General features: G+C 50.5%; 1 pseudogene; it reads left to right on the forward strand.

Annotated features, from left to right (window-relative positions):
- Positions 1 to 12,415: 12,415 nt before the first annotated feature.
- LOC112872976 overlaps positions 12,416 to 18,534 on the forward strand; it is a 49,779-nt pseudogene continuing 43,660 nt past the window's right edge.

The raw sequence follows: 18,534 nt of genomic DNA on the forward strand, positions 1-18,534 counted from the left end.
TGGTTCCAAGCAAGTCTTCTTTCTACGTCATTGTCCCAGGTAATGCGGCGCACCCACTTGGCATGGTGGTTCTTCCAGTCACCTTCGGCACGAGGGACAACTACCGCACTGAGTTTATTAAATTCGAAGTTGCTAACTTTGAATCTTCTTATCATGCCATACTGGGACGACCGGCACTCGCCAAATTCATGGCAGTGCCGCATTATGTTTATCTGCTTCTCAAGATGTCAGGACAAAGTGGAGTACTCACTCTCCGAGGCGAATTGAAGAAGTCATATGATTGCAACCAGGAGGCGATCCAGTATGCTTCAACTACGCGTGTGCCAGATGCTTCAGGGGAAGTACTCGTGGCGCGCAGCAGCTCTACCAAGCCGGGCTGGAGATCCCTTCGAGAAAGGCTAGCAAGTCGAGCATCCAGTCGACTGGCGACGTGGCCCTCAAGTCGATCCAGCTCCAGGAGGGTGACTCATCCAAGACCGCTGTCATCGGCGCAGGCTAGATGAGAATAGGAACTCGCGCTAACCGAGACATATTCGTGTGGAAACCAGTGGATATGCCAGGGGTGCCCAGGGAACTGATCGAGCATAGTCTGAATGTACACTCACAGGCTGTGCCCAAAAAGCAACACCTTCAAAGATTTGCTCATGACAAGCGTGAGGCGATTAAACGAGAAATAGCTAAACTTCTCGCGGCTGGCTTCATTAAAGAAGTAATTCATCCAGAGTGGGAAGCTAATCCCGTCCTTGTAAAGAAAAAGAATCATGAATGGAGAATGTGCGTTGATTACACCGATCTCAACAAGCACCGCCCAAAGGATCACTTCGGGCTACCGCGCATTGATCAAGTCGTCGACTCGACGGCGGGTTGTGTACTCCTCTGCTTCCTTGATTGTTATTCAGGATATCACCAGATTGCGCTCAAGGAGGAGGATCAAATCAAAACCGCGTTCATCACCCCGTTTGGGACGTACGCCTAAAAAACTATATCTTTCGGGTTGAAAAATGCAGGAGCAACCTATCAGCGCGTGATTCAGATATGTTTTGCTGATCAGCTGCATCGGAACGTTGAAGCCTACGTGGATGATGTGGTCATCCAGACTAGAAATTCCGATGACCTGATTGCAGACTTTGAAGAGATGTTCAGCAGCCTACGCAGGTTTTGGTGGAAACTCAACCCAACTAAATGCATTTTCGGAGTACCATCAGGGAAATTGCTCGGGTTCATCGTTAGCAACCGGGAAATTGAAGCCAATCCTGTGAAGATTACGGCCATCACTGATATGGGAGCTCTAGCCATAATCAAAGATGTGCAGAAGCTAACAGGCTGTATGGCAGCCCTGAACAAGTTCATCTCCGGGCTCGGTGAGAGAGGACTACCCTTCTTCAAGCTCCTGAAATGCCAAAACAAGTTCCAGTGGACGGAGGAGGCCGAGCAAGCCTTGCAAGACCTAAAACATCACCTTCAGTCTCCTTCGGTCCTTACAGCACCTCTGCCAGGAGAAGATCTACTACTCTATATTGCGGCAACAACTCACGCTGTCAGCAGCGCCATTATAGTCGAACGTAGTGAGGAAGGCCATGCGTTTGGAGTGCAGAGGCCCGTGTACTTCATCAGCGAGGTACTCTCCGAATCCAATGTACGATACCCGGCAGTTCAGAAACTCTTATATGCAATTCTGATTACATCGAGAAAGTTGCACCATTACTTCGACGAGTACAAGATCACTGTGATTACGGACTTTCCGTTGGCGGATATTCTCCATAATCAAGATACCACGGGGCGTATATCAAAGTGGGCAGTGGAAGTGGGGGCTTTGTCTATCGACTTCAAGCCACGCACTGCAATCAAGTCTCAAGCTCTAGTCGATTTTATGGCTGAGTGGAGACAGAATCAAATTCCAACTCCAGTCAACAAGCCAGAGCACTGGACCATGTACTTCGATGGGTCTCTTAAGCTCGATGGCGGCGGTGCTGGAGTCCTATTTCTTTCTCCAAGGGGTGAACAACTGAAGTATGTCCTCCAGATCCTTTGGGAGGTATCCAATAATGAAGCCGAATATGAAGCACTGCTTCACGGGCTACGTTTGGCGATATCACTAGGCATCAAGCGACTTCTTGTATATGGTGATTCACTTCTAGTCGTTCAGCAAGTCAACAAAGAGTGCGACTGCAACAAGGAGACGATGGACGCTTATGTACAAGAAGTGCGCAAGCTGGAAAACAAATTTTCCGGTCTGGAGGTTCATCATGTGGTACGGGAGCATAATGTTGGTGCAGATATACTGTCCAAGCTGGGGTCCATCCGTGCACTGGTTCCAACGGGAGTTTTCGTCCAGGAGTTAAAGCAGCCATCCATCAAGCCCTCACCTCAGTTAACCACTGATGCTGGCCTTCAACAGCCTGATCGGGAGGTTATGATGCTTGGAGAGGACTGGAGAGAGGCTTATATCGATTTCATTCAGGATCAAAGACTACCAGCGGGGATGGATGCAAGAAGCGCAGAGGCAGCTTGTGTCATGCGCAGAAGTAAGGGTTTCGTCCTAGTCGACAGTAAGCTCTACCGGCATGGCGCACAATCAGGGGTGCTCATGAAGTGTGTCACGAAAGAAGACGGCTACGACATACTGCGGGAGATACATGAGGGCGTTTGCGGAAACCAGGCAGCTTCAAGAACACCGGTGGGGAAAGCACATAGAGCTGGTTTCTGGTGGCCCACCGTAGTTTCCGATGCTGAGGACCTCGTACGGAGATGCCAAAACTGCCAATTCTTTGGCAAGCAATCTCACGTCCCAGCTCACAGTCTCATCACCATACCGCCATCCTGGCCGTTCGCTCGCTGGAGCCTTGATATGATTGGGCCCTTCACAACGGCGCCAGGCGGTTTCATCCATGTATTGGTGGCTATCGACAAGTTTACCAAGTGGATCGAGTACAAGCCGATAGCCAAGCTCACACCAGATCGAGTTGTTGATTTCATCTCTGATATCTTGCATCGCTTCGGCTTCCCGAATACCATCATCACAGACTTCGGTTCAAATTTCACGGCTAACCAATTTTGGGAGTTCTGTGAAAATGCGTGCATCAAGGTCAAATATATCTCTGTTGCACACCCAAGGGCCAGTGGTCAAGTCGAGAGGGCGAACGGCATGATAATTGATGGCCTCAAGAAAAGACTCTATGATGAAAACAGCAAGAAAGGAGGAAAGTAGATACACGAGTTGCCACATATCATCTAGGGGCTCGGGACTTAGCCATCCAAAGGCACAGGACAAACACCATTCTTCCTTGTCTATAGCTCCGAAGCTATCTTACCGGCCGACATCATGTGGAAATCTCCAAGGGTTGAAATGTACAATGAAGGCGAGACGGACGAAGCAAGACAGTTAGATCTTGACTCTGTCGAAGAGGCTCGCTGCACCGCTCTTGTCCAGTCAGCACGATACCTGCAGGGGATCTGGTGATATCACGACCGCAATGTGAGAGAACGGTCGTTCAGTATAGGTGATTTGGTCCTACGCCGCATCCAAGACGAGTCCGGCTTGCACAAGCTCAACTCGAGGTGGGAAGGGTCGTTCGTCGTTAAGCAGGTTACAAGACCGGGGTCGTGTTGACTACAATACCCCGAGGGCCAAGATGTCCCAAATTCTTGGAACGTTCAAAACCTGCGCAAGTTCTACCCATGAGATAACGTGCAGGGATAGCTGTTCTCCGGGCACCTAGGCGGCCTTTTTCTTCCGAATCAATTTGGAGGCTACGTGTCACAAAATTCAGAATGTAAATTTTTCTGTTAATATACGGAGGCTGCAGCCACGTTCATATTTTATATAAATCGACTTCTTGTCATGAGTTTTGACGGAGGCTACGACCAGGTTCATGGTTTATATAAATCGACTTCTGGTCATGAGTTTTGACAGAGGCTGCGGCCACGTTCATGTTTTATATGAATCAACTTCTTGCCATGACCTTTGGTGGTTGTTTGAGATGACGATCGCATTTTTCCCAACAAGTTAGATCCGTTCAATCGGTCTATACCTAACTTGTTGGATGGGCTCACATGAGGAGCTATTTCGACTACGCCCAGAGTCGCCGCACTCGGGGTAGTTTTGACTTCTTGCCATAAGCACGGCAGTCACGCGACGATGCTCGCATTCTTTCCTAACTGGTTAGACCTGCTCGATCGGGTTATATCTAACTTGTTGGCTGGGTTCCTACTCGGAGCTACTTCGACTACTTCTAGGGTCGCTGCACCCGGGGTAGTGTCTACTACTTAGCCTTTGAACTTGGATGACAATTCAGTCATAAGGCACATACAAGTGGAGACATCAAAGAAAAATATATACAAGGAAACGAGTACTTATTTTTACATCTCAATCCTGTAGTACACTTTTTACTATCTTTTCTGCTACAGGTTGGGCTTTTTGGAGGTACTCGTTGAATTGTTCTTCAGAACACTCCGCAGCCACACCCTGCGTGAACGCCTCTAGTCAAGCCTCCGGCCAAAAGGATTTTACAAAACTAAGAGCATGGCTGACACACGCGATGGGGGCTTCGGTGAGGAAACTGACGATCTTCTGCGGCGCTCTGAGAAGTCGCTACAGCAAGGGCCGCTTGTCTACTTCGCCGCCTTCTTGTGGGTCCTCCATATCCACAAGCTTCTGGACGGCTCCCTTGAGGTCCTCCAGCTCCTTCTGTCGCTGCTCCTTCTCTTCGCTCAGCATCTTGATCTGCTGAAGGCAGCCGGCGAACTGTTGTTCCGTGTCGGCGATCACCTTCTGCAGCCTCTCGACATCATCTGTGCGGTGATACAGCATATTCTTCACGTCAGTAAGCAGCTCTTCTTTATATGTTAAGATTTTCCTAAGCTCTGTGTCGGTGTTTAATCGGCTGCCCACCGAGGGATATACCCAAGGTGGTAAGTTTTGGGTGAGGAGATGCCGAGATCAGGAACTCGAAGGTGCAAGGAACACAAGACTTTAGACATGTTTGGGCCGCACGGAGCGTAACACCCTACGTCCTGTATGGTGGTTTGTATTCCTTTGGTGTAGAATGACCTAATGATCTTCTGTTTTGAGGGGGGTCCCTGACCTCCCTTATATATCCGAGAGGTCAGAGTTACAAAGATGCTAACCAACTCCCGTCAAGGGATCACACCAGAACACATCTCGAGTAGATCCTCTCCGTGTTGGTTAGCTCTATCTCCTATTTAAACGGGATAAACAAGAGATAAGCAAAATGAATAAGAGATAAGACGGGCTTAATCTCTTAGACTACGTAACGTGCCCAGTCCGGTAGCCCCGGGTCTGACAAGCCCCCGAGCTCTTCGTAGCTGAGTACTGCAGGCTTATCGAGTACTTTCGAAGTAGTCTTCGACTTCCTCTGATGATTCGTCTTGAAGTCCTTCTTCGAGTACTTGTTTAGCTGCATCGAAGCTATGAGGTGCTCATGCCCCGAATTCCTGTTATGGCGTGCGATCTAAAAATCGCACTCCATATGGAGTAGCCCCCGAGCCTTAGATTGAATCGGAGAATCAGGCTGAGGGTCCCACTTGTCTGTAATCCTCTTTATCCTTCAAAGAAATTTGAAAAATAAGTAGTCGATGCCACATACCCCGTAGCCCCCGAGCCTTGAATCCAAATCCACAAAATTTGGAGATAAGGATCAAACGACCATGGCATGCAGGCTAAAAATGACAACTTGCCAAATTACCAAAACGATGGTACAGATGATGGGTATTAGATGAATAATTCGAAAAAAATGCTTTTTTTAGGCAAACAAACCCTGAAAAAAATGATTAATCGAATATCCAATCCAAATAACCCATCAAACGACCCCTCAGATTTGAAATATTCTCGGAAGTGACTCTTGAACTTCAGAACAGTAACTTTTCCCCACCCTGCTGGTTATTTAACCCCGCGATAACTGTAGGAAAAAACCATGCTTTCAATCTGCATTCCATCAAAAGCCACCGAATTCCCCAATCCGAGCCAAGCACCGCCGCCGTCCCCCAAGAAAACCTCCCGCTCCGACCTCCCCGCCCCTCTCCCCGCAGCCCCCGAGCATCTCGTGGCCAGCGCATCGGAGATGGCGTCCAAGAAATCAGAGATCGAGGAAATGAAGAAGAATGCGGAGCCATCGACCGCGGAGTGGACACACAGTAAGTGCTCCCTCGACAATCTGAAGAAACTAGTTTCCGAGGGATTGCTTCAAGAGAAGAACCTTGTCAACTGGCGCCCCTCTTTCCGTGAACCTTTCCCCATGGAGAATGTCGACGAAATCGTCACATTCTTCCATTTTGCTGAACGGGGGTTGGCCCTCCCTACTTGTTCCTTCTTTCGTGGCCTTCTTTACTACTACGGGATTGAGCTCCATCACCTCAACCCTAATTCCATTTGCCATATTTCCATTTTCATCCACTTCTGCGAAGCATTTCTCGGAATCGAACCCCACTGGGATCTGTTCCGCTTCCTCTTCCGTGTCAAACCCCAGCCAACCATGAAAAAACTTGCTGTAGTGGGGGGCACCGGCATCCAATTGTGACAGCAGGCTGGCGAAAAATACCTTTCATACAAATTCCCCTCAAACCTTCCTGGGTGGAAAAACTAGTGGTTTTACATCGAAAACCATGCTCCCCATCTTCCAACGAAGTCGAACAGACCGCCAGTGGTGAGGGGGGAATGGAATCTTGAACCCTCCGGCATGGAAATGATTCAAGTCAGAGAGCTACTGGAGGCCATCGAGGCGCAGAAGAAGAAAGGAGTGACCGGCGCCTCCGTCATGTTCTCATTTTACAAGCGCCGCGTCCAACCCATCCAACAGCGATGTTGCCTGGGCTTCGAGTACGCTGGCCCCGCTGACCCTTCTCGCATGTGCACAGAGGAGGTGCCAGACGAAGTCGCGCTCCAGCGAGTTCAGCGGGTGCTGCTGGACGTGAACGCCGTGCCGTACGTGCCCACCTTGTTCTCCGCATGAAATCCGCCCAAGCCGGTAAGTATTCAACTTCTTTCACTGAAGAAATCTGCTACTGCACCGGTACTGAACTGAAGAACTTTTTGCAGAGGCACACGGAGCTGTACTGCAGCTACCCGCCACAGCCGGACCTCCCCCGAGCATATCACCTCCTCCCTTCTGCTGCCACGGCAGCCAAGAAGGCTCGCCTTGCTGCGGCTCAAAGCCGCAACGAGTCCGCCGAATGCGTGGACTCGTCGGCGGGGGAAGAAGCCGAAGGAGGACTACGCCCTGCTGCCGCCGTTGCCACCAAGACGGCTCGCCTTGCTGCGGTTCAAGGCAGCAGCGAGTCCACCGAATGCGTGGACTCGCAGGCGAGTGGAGGAACCGAAGGGGAACTGCGCTGGGTCCTCCTCTGATATATCAGCTCTGCTCACAGTCATGAGCGGCCCAGATCCTCCGTCTGATTAGTGTGGTTATCAACCTTTGATTAGGGAGATTCCCCGGGTGGTTTTGGTTTGGATGGTTCTCAGTAGTTTTTAATTAATATTGATTAATTTCTTATGCAATTCGGGTTTATGGTAATTCATCCACTTATAGTAAATAGTTTTAATAAAATTTGCCAAGACTAAAAGCTAATGCAGTTGAGTCAGCTAGCCTAGAGCCTCATAGTTTGTGTTATACTTGTTGAGTACTAGTTTGTACTCACACTTGCCTCTCTACTCTTCTGTTCTACTTCGGATATCTTCGACTGCTGCTCAGTGCCCGACAACGTGGAGGACTACGTCAGCGGCTTCGACGACTTCTAGGCGTTTGTCTCCCAGTCGATGTCCCTGTGGCGTCCAGCTCTTCATGTATCTCCTTTACGCTTCCGCAACTCTTGAACCGATTCTTGATTTGGTTGTAATAGAATAATTCATTTATGATTTGTTTACGATTTATATTAATGTTATTCGTGATATGTGTTGTGATATCTTGATGATTCTGTTGTATATATGCGTGACTTGATCCTGGCGCATATATGATTGCTCAATTTATGTTTTTTATAAATCGGGTGTGACAATAACCGCACCATCATATAAATTTATACCGATGCATCGCATTGTATTTTGATGCATAGAGAGTAAAATTAAACCTACTTGTTGCATAACTGTACCATTATATAAAACTAGAACATTTGGCATGCTTCGCACGCCCTATCATTTCAACAATCAAATATAAACTTACGCAGGTCAATGAAAGGCAACAACTTGTTCTATCTATTTCAAATGATAGATGCACATCACAGGGAAAATCTATCATGGAATCAAAGTATATGCTAAGAAAAACATCATCAGTAATACTTGTTCTATCCATTAGGAGTCTTTTTCGGCATCTCAATCATCAAACACCCGATGAACAAACTATCTATCATCAAATACCCATTGCCGAATACATGGTGGGCATATACCTGGACAGCAAGTAACAAGTAACTGAGTCCCTTGAGGTTCATTATGCCGGCATGCTGGGAGCAGCACGATCTTCCGACCGTCGACCATCTGACCGATGTTGCCGTTAGCCACTGCCACCGCCACTCACCACGGTCTCGATGGCGCCCTCGAGAAGTAGAACAACGGGACGATGGGTGGTGCTAGCTCGAGCGGCGATGGGGACCTCTTTCTCACTGTGGCGCCCTCTGTTGCCCACGGCGAATCCGAGCAGCAATAGACATTTGAGTGATGGGAAAGAGTAGAGAGAGGGCAGCCGGGCAAGAGGAATGAAGGAGAAGCCGATTGACACGAAGAGAAAAGATGGGGCCTACCACATGCCTCCTCACATGCAGGCCAGCTGCTGCAACCTTGCCCTTCCCGCGCGACTTCTATTCTCAACGCGCGCGATCGATTACTATACTATCGCAGAGCACGTGTTCCACCACTCCTGCATGCATAGCCCATATATTGCAGGAAAAGATAGTGTTTAGAAAATAAATATTGCTTGAAAATAAACAAAAATGTTCAACAGAAAAAATATTCCGAATGTATTTCATAAAAAAGTTGGTCCGAAAATAAAAAATTATTCCAGAACAAGATATAATATTTCAGAAAAAGAAATTGTTTTGGAATAAATAACAATATTTTAAAAAATATCATCTAAATATAGTCAAGTGTGGTCTAGTTTTGAAGTTCTCGACGTAAGAAACGCAACGGTGCAATCAAAATTTAATTTGGACAACTGGTTTATGAAATAAAATATTTTCTTTTCTTCGGATATATGCCTTGCACGAAAATCGAGGGGGTGTCAGACCCGGGCCCACGGGACTATACACATAGCGTACTTTTCCTAGGACAAGGGATGGAACATAGCCCATACCCCACATCTGTTGTAACTACTCGTAGTGTAGTACGACTACTCATACAGTAGTAAAACTAGTTGGACACAGTAGGAAACTACCGAGAAGTACTCGGGTAGGACTCCTAGGCTTGTACCCGACTAGAACTTCCATGTAAACCTATCCCTCTAGACTATATAAGGGCGGACAGGGACCCCCTCCAAATAGGAAATCACCCAATCACCATCTAAGGAAATACAAACTACACAGTACATAGGGTATTACGCTCTCGGCGGCCTGAACCTATCTAAACCTTGTGTTCCATACACTTTCGAGTTCCTGATCTCGGCGACACCCTACGCATAAACTCACCACCTCAGGGGTATCCCTCGGTGGGCGTGGCGGTAAAACACCGACAGCTGGCGTACTAGGTAGGGGTGTTCATCAAGCATCCACCGGAGAACTCGATGGCGTCATTCAACTTCATCAGCGCCGTGTTCGAGAAGGGCACAACTTTCATCTTTGGCTCCTGGATCTGCGTCGCCCACGGCTTCGGTGGCTTCAATAGCCACGTAGTCAATTCCAGGAAGCGGGAGACCTCTGCATCAACTCGAAGCAGCGACCTCGACGAGTTCATCGACAACCTCGACAAGTTGCTGCTCCCCGATCTGGCCCTGAAGTTTGAAAAGATGTTCGTTTTCGATGCGACTTCCACTCGTGATGCACCAGAACTAGTCAGATCAGACTCAAACCAATCTGAAGGGACCACACAATCTAAGTCCCTCTCCAACTTGGAGGAGGACTTAGATCTGCTGCTCAAGCTCAAGGACGTGGGAGCCACCGCTTGCCGGGGGGGCCCGTTTTCGATAACAACTCGGACTCCAACGAAGAGTACTCGTCGCTTAGTACTACACCTTCAAGCCAGAGCCGAGGAGGACTCGGAGACAAGGAAGCCATTGCCCGTCGAGGGCCCCGCTCTTGAAAACCACTCGCAACCCGATGGCTACCCCGAATCATTTTTGGGCAAACATCTATGTTTAACCATAACATCTATGCCGCAAGGCCGTTTCGTGTATTGGAAGGGCTTTGAGCCCTCCGAACTACTCGACTACGAGTCCTGCCTTGTGGCCTTCACACAGGAACTGCCCTTCCAGGAGGGCAAACCTCTCTCTTCCATCACGGAAGAGGGAGACAGTAGCACAGAGCTACTCGACTACAGCCATACGGCTAACAATTCGCCGGATCATCAAGTCTACATGGCCTCCCTTCGCAACGCAGATGACGATAAGATGGGTCCCGAGTACGACGACGAGCAACTCGCAGACATCTCCACCGATGAACCCACAGCTGACGCCCCCAGGACAAGAACGAGGAGCACCAAAGGATCCGACGGGTGAAGAATGCCAAGCGCGCCCAGCATAGGTGGAACGAAGAAAATCGCGCTCGCAAAATAATGTACCAAAGGAACCTCAACAATGCTTTTGCAGCAGCCGCGGATCGGGAGTACGGTACACTGATTGGCGCCATTGCAGAAGCAGCTCTACTAGCCTAACAACTTCCACCCAACCCTCAGATACAAAAGCTGCAGTATCTGACCCAACGTGCGCTTGTGCAACTCGATGGGCAACATCCAGTGTCTTCCACTCGAAATCTAACCTCAAGGTCTGAGCGCCATGGCAAAACCGCGCTAATCAGTCGCATCCCCGGAGGAGGCCTCGGGAACTGGAGGAATGACAGTCCCCAGCGCAACGAGGGCCACCCGTCCGCGCGTGGCAACGATGAACAAGAAGTACAACAATCTACTCGCCAACCTTGCAACCAGCATGGTGCAAGGCCTCAAGGCCAAGCTCCACTCGAGGCCACCCTTCACGACGCTCCCACGATCGACCTCAGGCAGAAGATCAATGACGGCCGCGACGCGCGGCGTGTTATCAAAGCAAGGAGAAGGGACCGTATGAACAAGTACCACGACGACGATGACAACAACCACTTCCCCGCCTTCACCTCCAACATCATTGAAAAATCCTATCCCAAGGAGTTTAAACCAGTCGGAATCCCCAAGTATGATGGTAAGCAAGACCCGCGCTAGTGGATCCGATGCTACTCCATTGCCATCGCGGTTTTAGGGGATCCAACTCCATCAAAGCTCTCTATTCCCGGTAGTTTTGGAATCCACGCCCCTCACTTGGCTTGAGAGCCTCAAGCAAAACTCCATCGACTCCTGGGAGGACCTCAAGCGGGCCTTCATCGACAACTTTCCAAGGATCCATGATTAGAGCGGGCACTGATCACGATCTATCCCAGGTGAAGCAAGAGATCAACGAGACCCTGAGGTCCTACACCCGAGCGTTTCTTTGAGACGTGCGCTACCATCACCAACATCATCGACGAGGACGTCATCCGCTGCTTCCAGAATGGGCTCTTCTTGAAGCACACGTACCACGACTTCGGACGCAATCGCCCGACTACTGCCATGGAGCTACGTGACATGATGGCACAGTGGGCTGACCAAAAGGACGAGGAGAACGACTGCTTCCCCAAGCGCAACAGTGACAAGCAGGGCAACGGCAACGGCCACTTTGACAAGGGCCAGAGAAAACACTCGGGGAACCCCTGAAAGCGCAAGCCAGACCAAGAAGTCGCGACTATTGAGCGCAATCCGCGTGGCAAGAAGTCAGGGAACAACAACATATAATTTGAGAAAGTCTTGCATAAATAATGCCCGATGCACCCAAGGTCGTGACACACGCTCTTCGAGTGAGTCAGTCTCTGCAAGTCACTCAACACCCCGCCCCTCCCTCAAGCAGAAAAGCGAAAGGACAAGGAGGATGATGATAAGGGTGACAAGTTGGGGGCTCAAGACTTCCAGGATCCGAAGAACGTCGTCAACGTCATCTTCGGCGGAGATGACGGATTCCCCTCCAAGCGTGCGCAAAAGTTGACCCTGCGCGAAATCCTCTCTGTAGAGCTAGCCACGCAAAAGCCTCTTAGATACAGCGAGGTCCCGATCTCCTTCTCTAGGGACGCTCCATGGACCATCTTCTCCGAGCTGGGAAAATTCCCGCTCGTTCTGGATCCTGTCATGGCGGGCTCACAGCTGACCCGAGTACTCATCGACGGCGGGAGCGGCCTCAACCTGCTTTTCGCAAGTACTCCAAAGAAGATGGGCCTGGACGTCTCCAAGACGCTTACCCCTAGCAGAGCTCCTTTCTATGGCATCATCCCGGAAAACGCGGCTACACCATTCAGCTTAGTGGTCCTGCCAGTTACCTTTGGGACGAAAGATAACTACCACACCGAGTACATCATGTCCCAGGTGGCTGACTTCGACTCATCATATTATGCCATCCTTAGTAGACCGGCATTGGCCAAGTTCATGGCCATGCCCCACTATATCTACCTGCTACAAGATGCCAGGCAAGACAAGCGTACTCACATCCGTGGCGACCTGAAGAAGTCGTACGACTGCGATTAAGAGGCGATCGAGTACGCCACAACATCACGCATGCCAGAACGATCTACTGAAGTACTCGCGACCGCGCAGAAGCTCACCGACTCAGGGATGAAGATCTCCAGCCAGTGGCCTAGCCAGTCGAGGGTTAAACCCAACCCCAGTGACATCGGCATCAAGGCCATCCAGCTGCAAAAGGATGACCCGTCCAAGACTGCTTTGATCGGAGGCGACTTAAGTGACAAATACAAAAGTGCGCTCGTCAGCTTCCTTAGGGCTAACCGAGACAAATTCATGTGGAAACTGACGGATATGCTAGGGTCCCCATGGAGCTGATCGAGCATTACCTAAAGATTGATCTTAAAGCCACTCCGAAGAAGCAACGACTATGACGCTTCACTCCCGACAAGAGGGAGGCTATCAAGAAGGAGCTAGCAAAACTACTCACGGTTGGTTTTATTAAAGAAGTGTACCACCTCGAGTGATTAGCTAACCCTGTACTAGTCTTGAAAAAGAATAATAATGAATGGAGGATGTGTGTGGATTATACTGATCTCAACAAACACTGCCGAAGGATCCCTTCATGCTCCCACGCATCAACTAGGTCATCGACTTTTACGGCTAGCTGCGTCCTGCTCTCCTTCCTCAACTGCTACTCGGGCTACCACCAGATAGCTCTCAAGGAGGAAGATCGGATCAAAATAGTGTTCTCCACCCCTTTTGGGGCATACGCATACACAACAATATCATTCGGGTTGAAGAACGTAGGAGCCAACTATCAGCGGGCCATCCAACTGTGCCTTGCGGACCAGCTACATCGCAGTGTTGAAGCTTACGTGGACGACGTGGTCATAAAGACTAGATCCCATGATGAGTTCATCGCTGATCTCAAGGAAACATTCAACAGCTTGCGGAAGTTATGAAGGAAGCTTAACCCGACGAAGTGCGACTTCGGCGTGCCACAAGGAAAACTACTCGGTTTCATTGTTAGTCACCGAGGAATTGAAGCAACCCGGAGAAGATAACCGCCATCACAGCCATGGATGCTCCAAGGATGATTAAGGACGTCCAGAAGCTCACAGGCTGCATGTCACCCTTGAACAGATTCATCTCCCGACTTGGAGAACGGGGACTACCCTTCTTCAAATTGCTCAAGCGCCACGACAAGTTCCAGTGGACCAAGGAGGCAAAGCAGGCGCCGCAAGATCTCAAGCACAATTTGTAGTCACCCCCCATCCTGACGGATCCCCAACCAGACAAAAACCTACTACTCTACATCACCGTGACTACTCACGTTGTTAGTACGGCAATCGTGGTGGAACGCCAGGAGGAAGGCCACGGCTTTGGGGTGCAGCGACCAGTCTACTTCATCAGCGAAGTCCTTTCTGAATCCAAGTTTCGTTACCCAACAGTTCAAAAACTACTCTACAGTATACTCATCACCTCCAGGAAGCTTCGCCATTATTTCGACGCATACAACATCTTGGTGGTCACCAACTTCCCATTGGCGGATATCCTCCACAATCGGGACGCCACCGGGCGCATCTCCAAGTGGGCAGTGGAGCTGGGAGCCCTCACCCTCGACTTCAAGCTCCGGACGGCCATCAAGTCATAGGCACTAGTCGATTCATGCCGGAGTGGTGAGAAAAACCAAGTGGAAGCCCCAGCCAACCAGCTAGAGCATTGGGTCATGTACTTTAATGGCTCACTCAAGCTCGGTGGTGGTGGCGCGGGAGTACTTTTTATCAGTCCGAGAGGAGAACAACTCAAGTATGTGTTCCAAATACTATTCGAGGTCTCTAACAACAAAGCCAAGTACGAGGCATTATTGCACGGCCTACGCCTAGCAGTCTCTCTAGGCATCAAGCGACTACTCATCTACGGTGACTCCTTACTGGTGGTCCAACAAGTCAACAAGGAGTGGGACGTCAACAAGGACACCATGGACGCGTACGTTACAGAGATACGCAAGCTCGAGAACAAACCGTGGGGAAGGGTAGCAAACAAAGGTAACTTCAAGCTTAGACACCATGTCTACGCTATCGATTACTGCTTCTGCCCCAGCCAGACTCCATCTTAAGACTCAAGTCCTTAAGCTAGAAACAACCGCTCAAGAGCGGACAATGATCCCGCAAGCAAGTAAAGAGTAAAACTTACTTAACCAAGAGACTCATCACCATTAGAGATCACGAATACTTACTTAAGAAAGGAGCATCCATCAAGGTACAGAGCCGGGGAAGAGTGCCGACAGGCCGGCACTTCCCCCAAACTACCCCTCACTCTCTCCCTATTTTTTAAGCACCACGGAGGTAGGGCTTTGCCTTGGAGTAGAGCTCTTCTCTTCTCTTGTGGTGTGCTGAATGGGAGCTCTCCTCCTCCTTGTATACACCTCCAAGGTCGGTTCATGGCAGAGTTATACATGGAAACATTGTGAACCGCCTTGGGGGAAGCACGGGGTTCTTCTTGCCAAAACTGAGCGCGACAGGAGGCCATCCAGGTTTGGCTGAACCTGGAGTTTGGCCAACCCCTGGATGCCGCCTTTCATCCGGGACACGGCTAGGTGGGTCCCCAAGTGGGTACAGGGGGGTTGGCAGTAAGTTTAGGTGGTTTCCTCCTGTTTGTGGGCCCTTAAATCTGTGTGCAAACCTTTGATTGGTCAGAGGTATGTTTCTTGTCCTCTTAGGTTGAATTGCTTTGGGATGTGGGCCCTTCAATTATCGTGCTCGCATAGAATGCTCTGAAATGTACTTTTCCCCTTGTTTGAGAACGGTTTTCCTCCATGTGAAGACACGGTCTTCTATAAACAGTGATGCACCAAAACTCATGGAAATGATTAGAGATAAACTCCTATGTCTAATTTGGTGTTTGTTATTTCACAATTCTTTGCGGAAGTTGACAGTCGGATTTGGTACTTAAAAATCGTCAACAACCCCTATAAATATATATAAAGGAAGGGGCTCCTAAATAAGACACACTATTCACACTCCTCTCTTGTGCTTTCACTCTCATACTTGAGCTCAAGACTCATTCTAGAGGCTTAGTGCTGCCTAGAAAGTGCTTAGAAAATAGGGAGAGAGTGAGAGGAAAGTCAGGGAGGTGCCGGTGTCAGACCCGGGACCACCGAGCTGGGTACATAGCGTAGTTTAAAGAGGTCTAAGAGATTAAGTCCGTCTTATCTCTTATTCATTTTGTTTATCTCTTGTTTATCCCGTTTAAATAGGAGATAGAGCTAACCAGCACGGAGGGGATCTACTCAAGATATGTTCTGGTATGATCCCTCAGCGGGTGTTGGTTAGCATCTTTGTAACCCTGGCCTCTCGGATATATAAGGGAGGTCAGGGACACCACTCAAAACACGATCTCTAGGTCATTCTACACCAAAGGCAATACAAACCACCATACAGGACGTAGGGTGTTACGTATCTTGCGGCCCGAACCTGTCTAAGCTTTGTGTTCCTTGCACCTTCGAGTTCCTGATGTCGGCGTCTCCTCACCCAAAACTTACCACCTTGGGTATATCCCTCGGTGGGCAGCCGGTTAAACACCGACAGCTGCCGCGCCAGGTAAGGGAGCGCGTCGAAGATCCACCGGCGAGCTCGATGGCATCATTCAATTTCATCAGGTCAGTTCCCTCTCAGGGTACGACATTTGTTTTTGGCTCGTGGGTCTGCATCGCAGATGGTGCGGGCAACTTTCGGCGATTCCTCGTCGACATGAGGCCAAAAACCTTCGCTGCGGATCCCGCAGCGGCCTCGACAAGTTCGTCGATGAGCTCGACAACTTGCCGCTCCATACCTCTGCAGCACACATCGAGATGGAGTCTGCTCCAGGCTCGACTTCTTCTGGTGTTGCGACAACTTCCCCTGGTTTGGACTTGTTCCAATCTAGGGATCCGTATAGCCGATCTCAACTCGGCTCATGCAAACCGGCCACTGATCTTCAGGAGGCCAACATCTCTGGGTCCCTCTCCATGTTAGAGAAGGGTCTGGACTTGCTGCTCCAGGGTGGAAAGCCTGAAGCCACCGCGTGTCGGGGGGCTTCGGGTTGTTCTGGTCCCGGTGATTTGGTGATCACCTCTTTGTCGAAGGGGCGCATTGTGCATTGGAGGGGCATGGCGCTTTCCGATCTACTCGAGGCAGAGGGTCGGCTTGTGGCTCACCTCGAGCCATTGCCCTTTCAAGAGGGCAGGCCATTGGCCACCGCGGCGGAGGGGTCGACTGAACTAGTCGACGAAAGCTCTCATGACCTTTCCTCCCGCCAGGTGCTGATGGCCGAAGAAGGCGAGGATGATGGGGATCTTCCCATCGTCAACTTTGAAGCAATCTCCGAAGATGAGATCACGGCCAACGCTGGCGACGAGAATGACGCTGATCGTGAGGCCCGGAGGGCCAGGAACAGGGTCCGCACAATCCGGCGGAGGAGGGCCAACAAGCGTAGGCGATCTATGCATCGCGAGCTTGACCCTGAGTTCGCCGCCGTAAGCGAACGGGGTTTCAGGACTCCGGTGGCCAACATCGCCAGGGTGACGGCCATCCTCGAGCGCAGCTACGATCTGGAGGTACGTCAAGCACTTCGCTACGCACAGAGGGCTTGGATCCAGCTGGATCAACACAACTCGGCGTCCACCATCAGGGAGGAGTGCGTGGGCGAGAGTCGAAGTTAGGCTCACAGCCGAACAGCTGGCAGCCATCCTCGACACCAGATCAGCAACGACAATGCTCGTGGGAGCCAGGCCCCTGGCGGGAGGCAACAGCCACCGCAAGAGGGTCATCCGCGACAGGCCAATCATCGACCTTCTCCGGAGGACCTGCGCCAGCACATCAATGAAGGTCGCGACGCGCGGACCGTGATCTCCTCCAGGCGCAAGGTCCACGAAGAAGTCGAAACTGAAGGTACTGACTGTAGCGATCGATTCCCTGCTTTTTCTGCTCGTTTTAGCAGCTACAAGTACCCAGAGGGCTTCAAGCCGATCGGCATCACCAAGTACGACGGCCAGCAGGCTCCCCAGCAGTGGCTTCGTTGCTACTCCACGGCCATTGAGGTCGCAGGGGGTTCAAATATTACCAAAGTCATCTACTTCCAGATGGCTTTGGACCCTGCACTGCTTACTTGGTTGGAAAGCCTCAGCAACAACTCAATCGACTCCTGGGAGCGCCTCAAGAAGGTCTTCATCGATAACTTCCAGGGAGCGATTGCTCGCGCAGGTACTCGTCACGATCTTGCTCAGTGTAAGCAGGAACGTAATGAGCTTCTGCGGTCCTACACACATCGTTTCTTCGACGTTCGCGCCACCATCGCCAACATCTCGAAGGACGACATCATCGATTGTTTTTACAACGGCATCACCGACCCAGGCATCTACAGGGATTTCGGGCGGAACAGGCCGAAGACCGTTGCGGGCCTTCGTGATATGATGCACGATTGGTCCGAACAGGAGGAGAAGATGCGGGAGCGGTTTCCGCAGTGTCAAGATAGCAATCTGCGGCGCCCAAACGACAACCGCAACAACAAAGGCCCGCGGGACTTTTTGGGTCCACCCCGGAAGCGAAAGCCAGATGATGTCATCGCGGCTATCGATCGTCCTTTGCGGGGCAAGAAGTCGACGATGCAGGAGGAGTTCGAGAAGCTCCTGCAGAAGAAGTGCCCTTGGCATCCGAGCGCCAACCACGCCGCCATTGACTGCTACCACCTTCGGAGGACGTTCAGCAACTCCGGTGGCGGAAAGAAGAACAAGAAGCCTGCTGACAAAGAACCCGAGGATGATGATCAAGAAGATCATGGGCGCAACCCGAAGTTTCAAGACGCTTTGAAGGTTGTCAACGTCATCTTCG

The sequence above is a fragment of the Panicum hallii genome, chromosome 9, assembly GCF_002211085.1.
Source record: "Panicum hallii strain FIL2 chromosome 9, PHallii_v3.1, whole genome shotgun sequence".
Classification (NCBI taxonomy): Eukaryota; Viridiplantae; Streptophyta; class Magnoliopsida; order Poales; family Poaceae; genus Panicum; species Panicum hallii.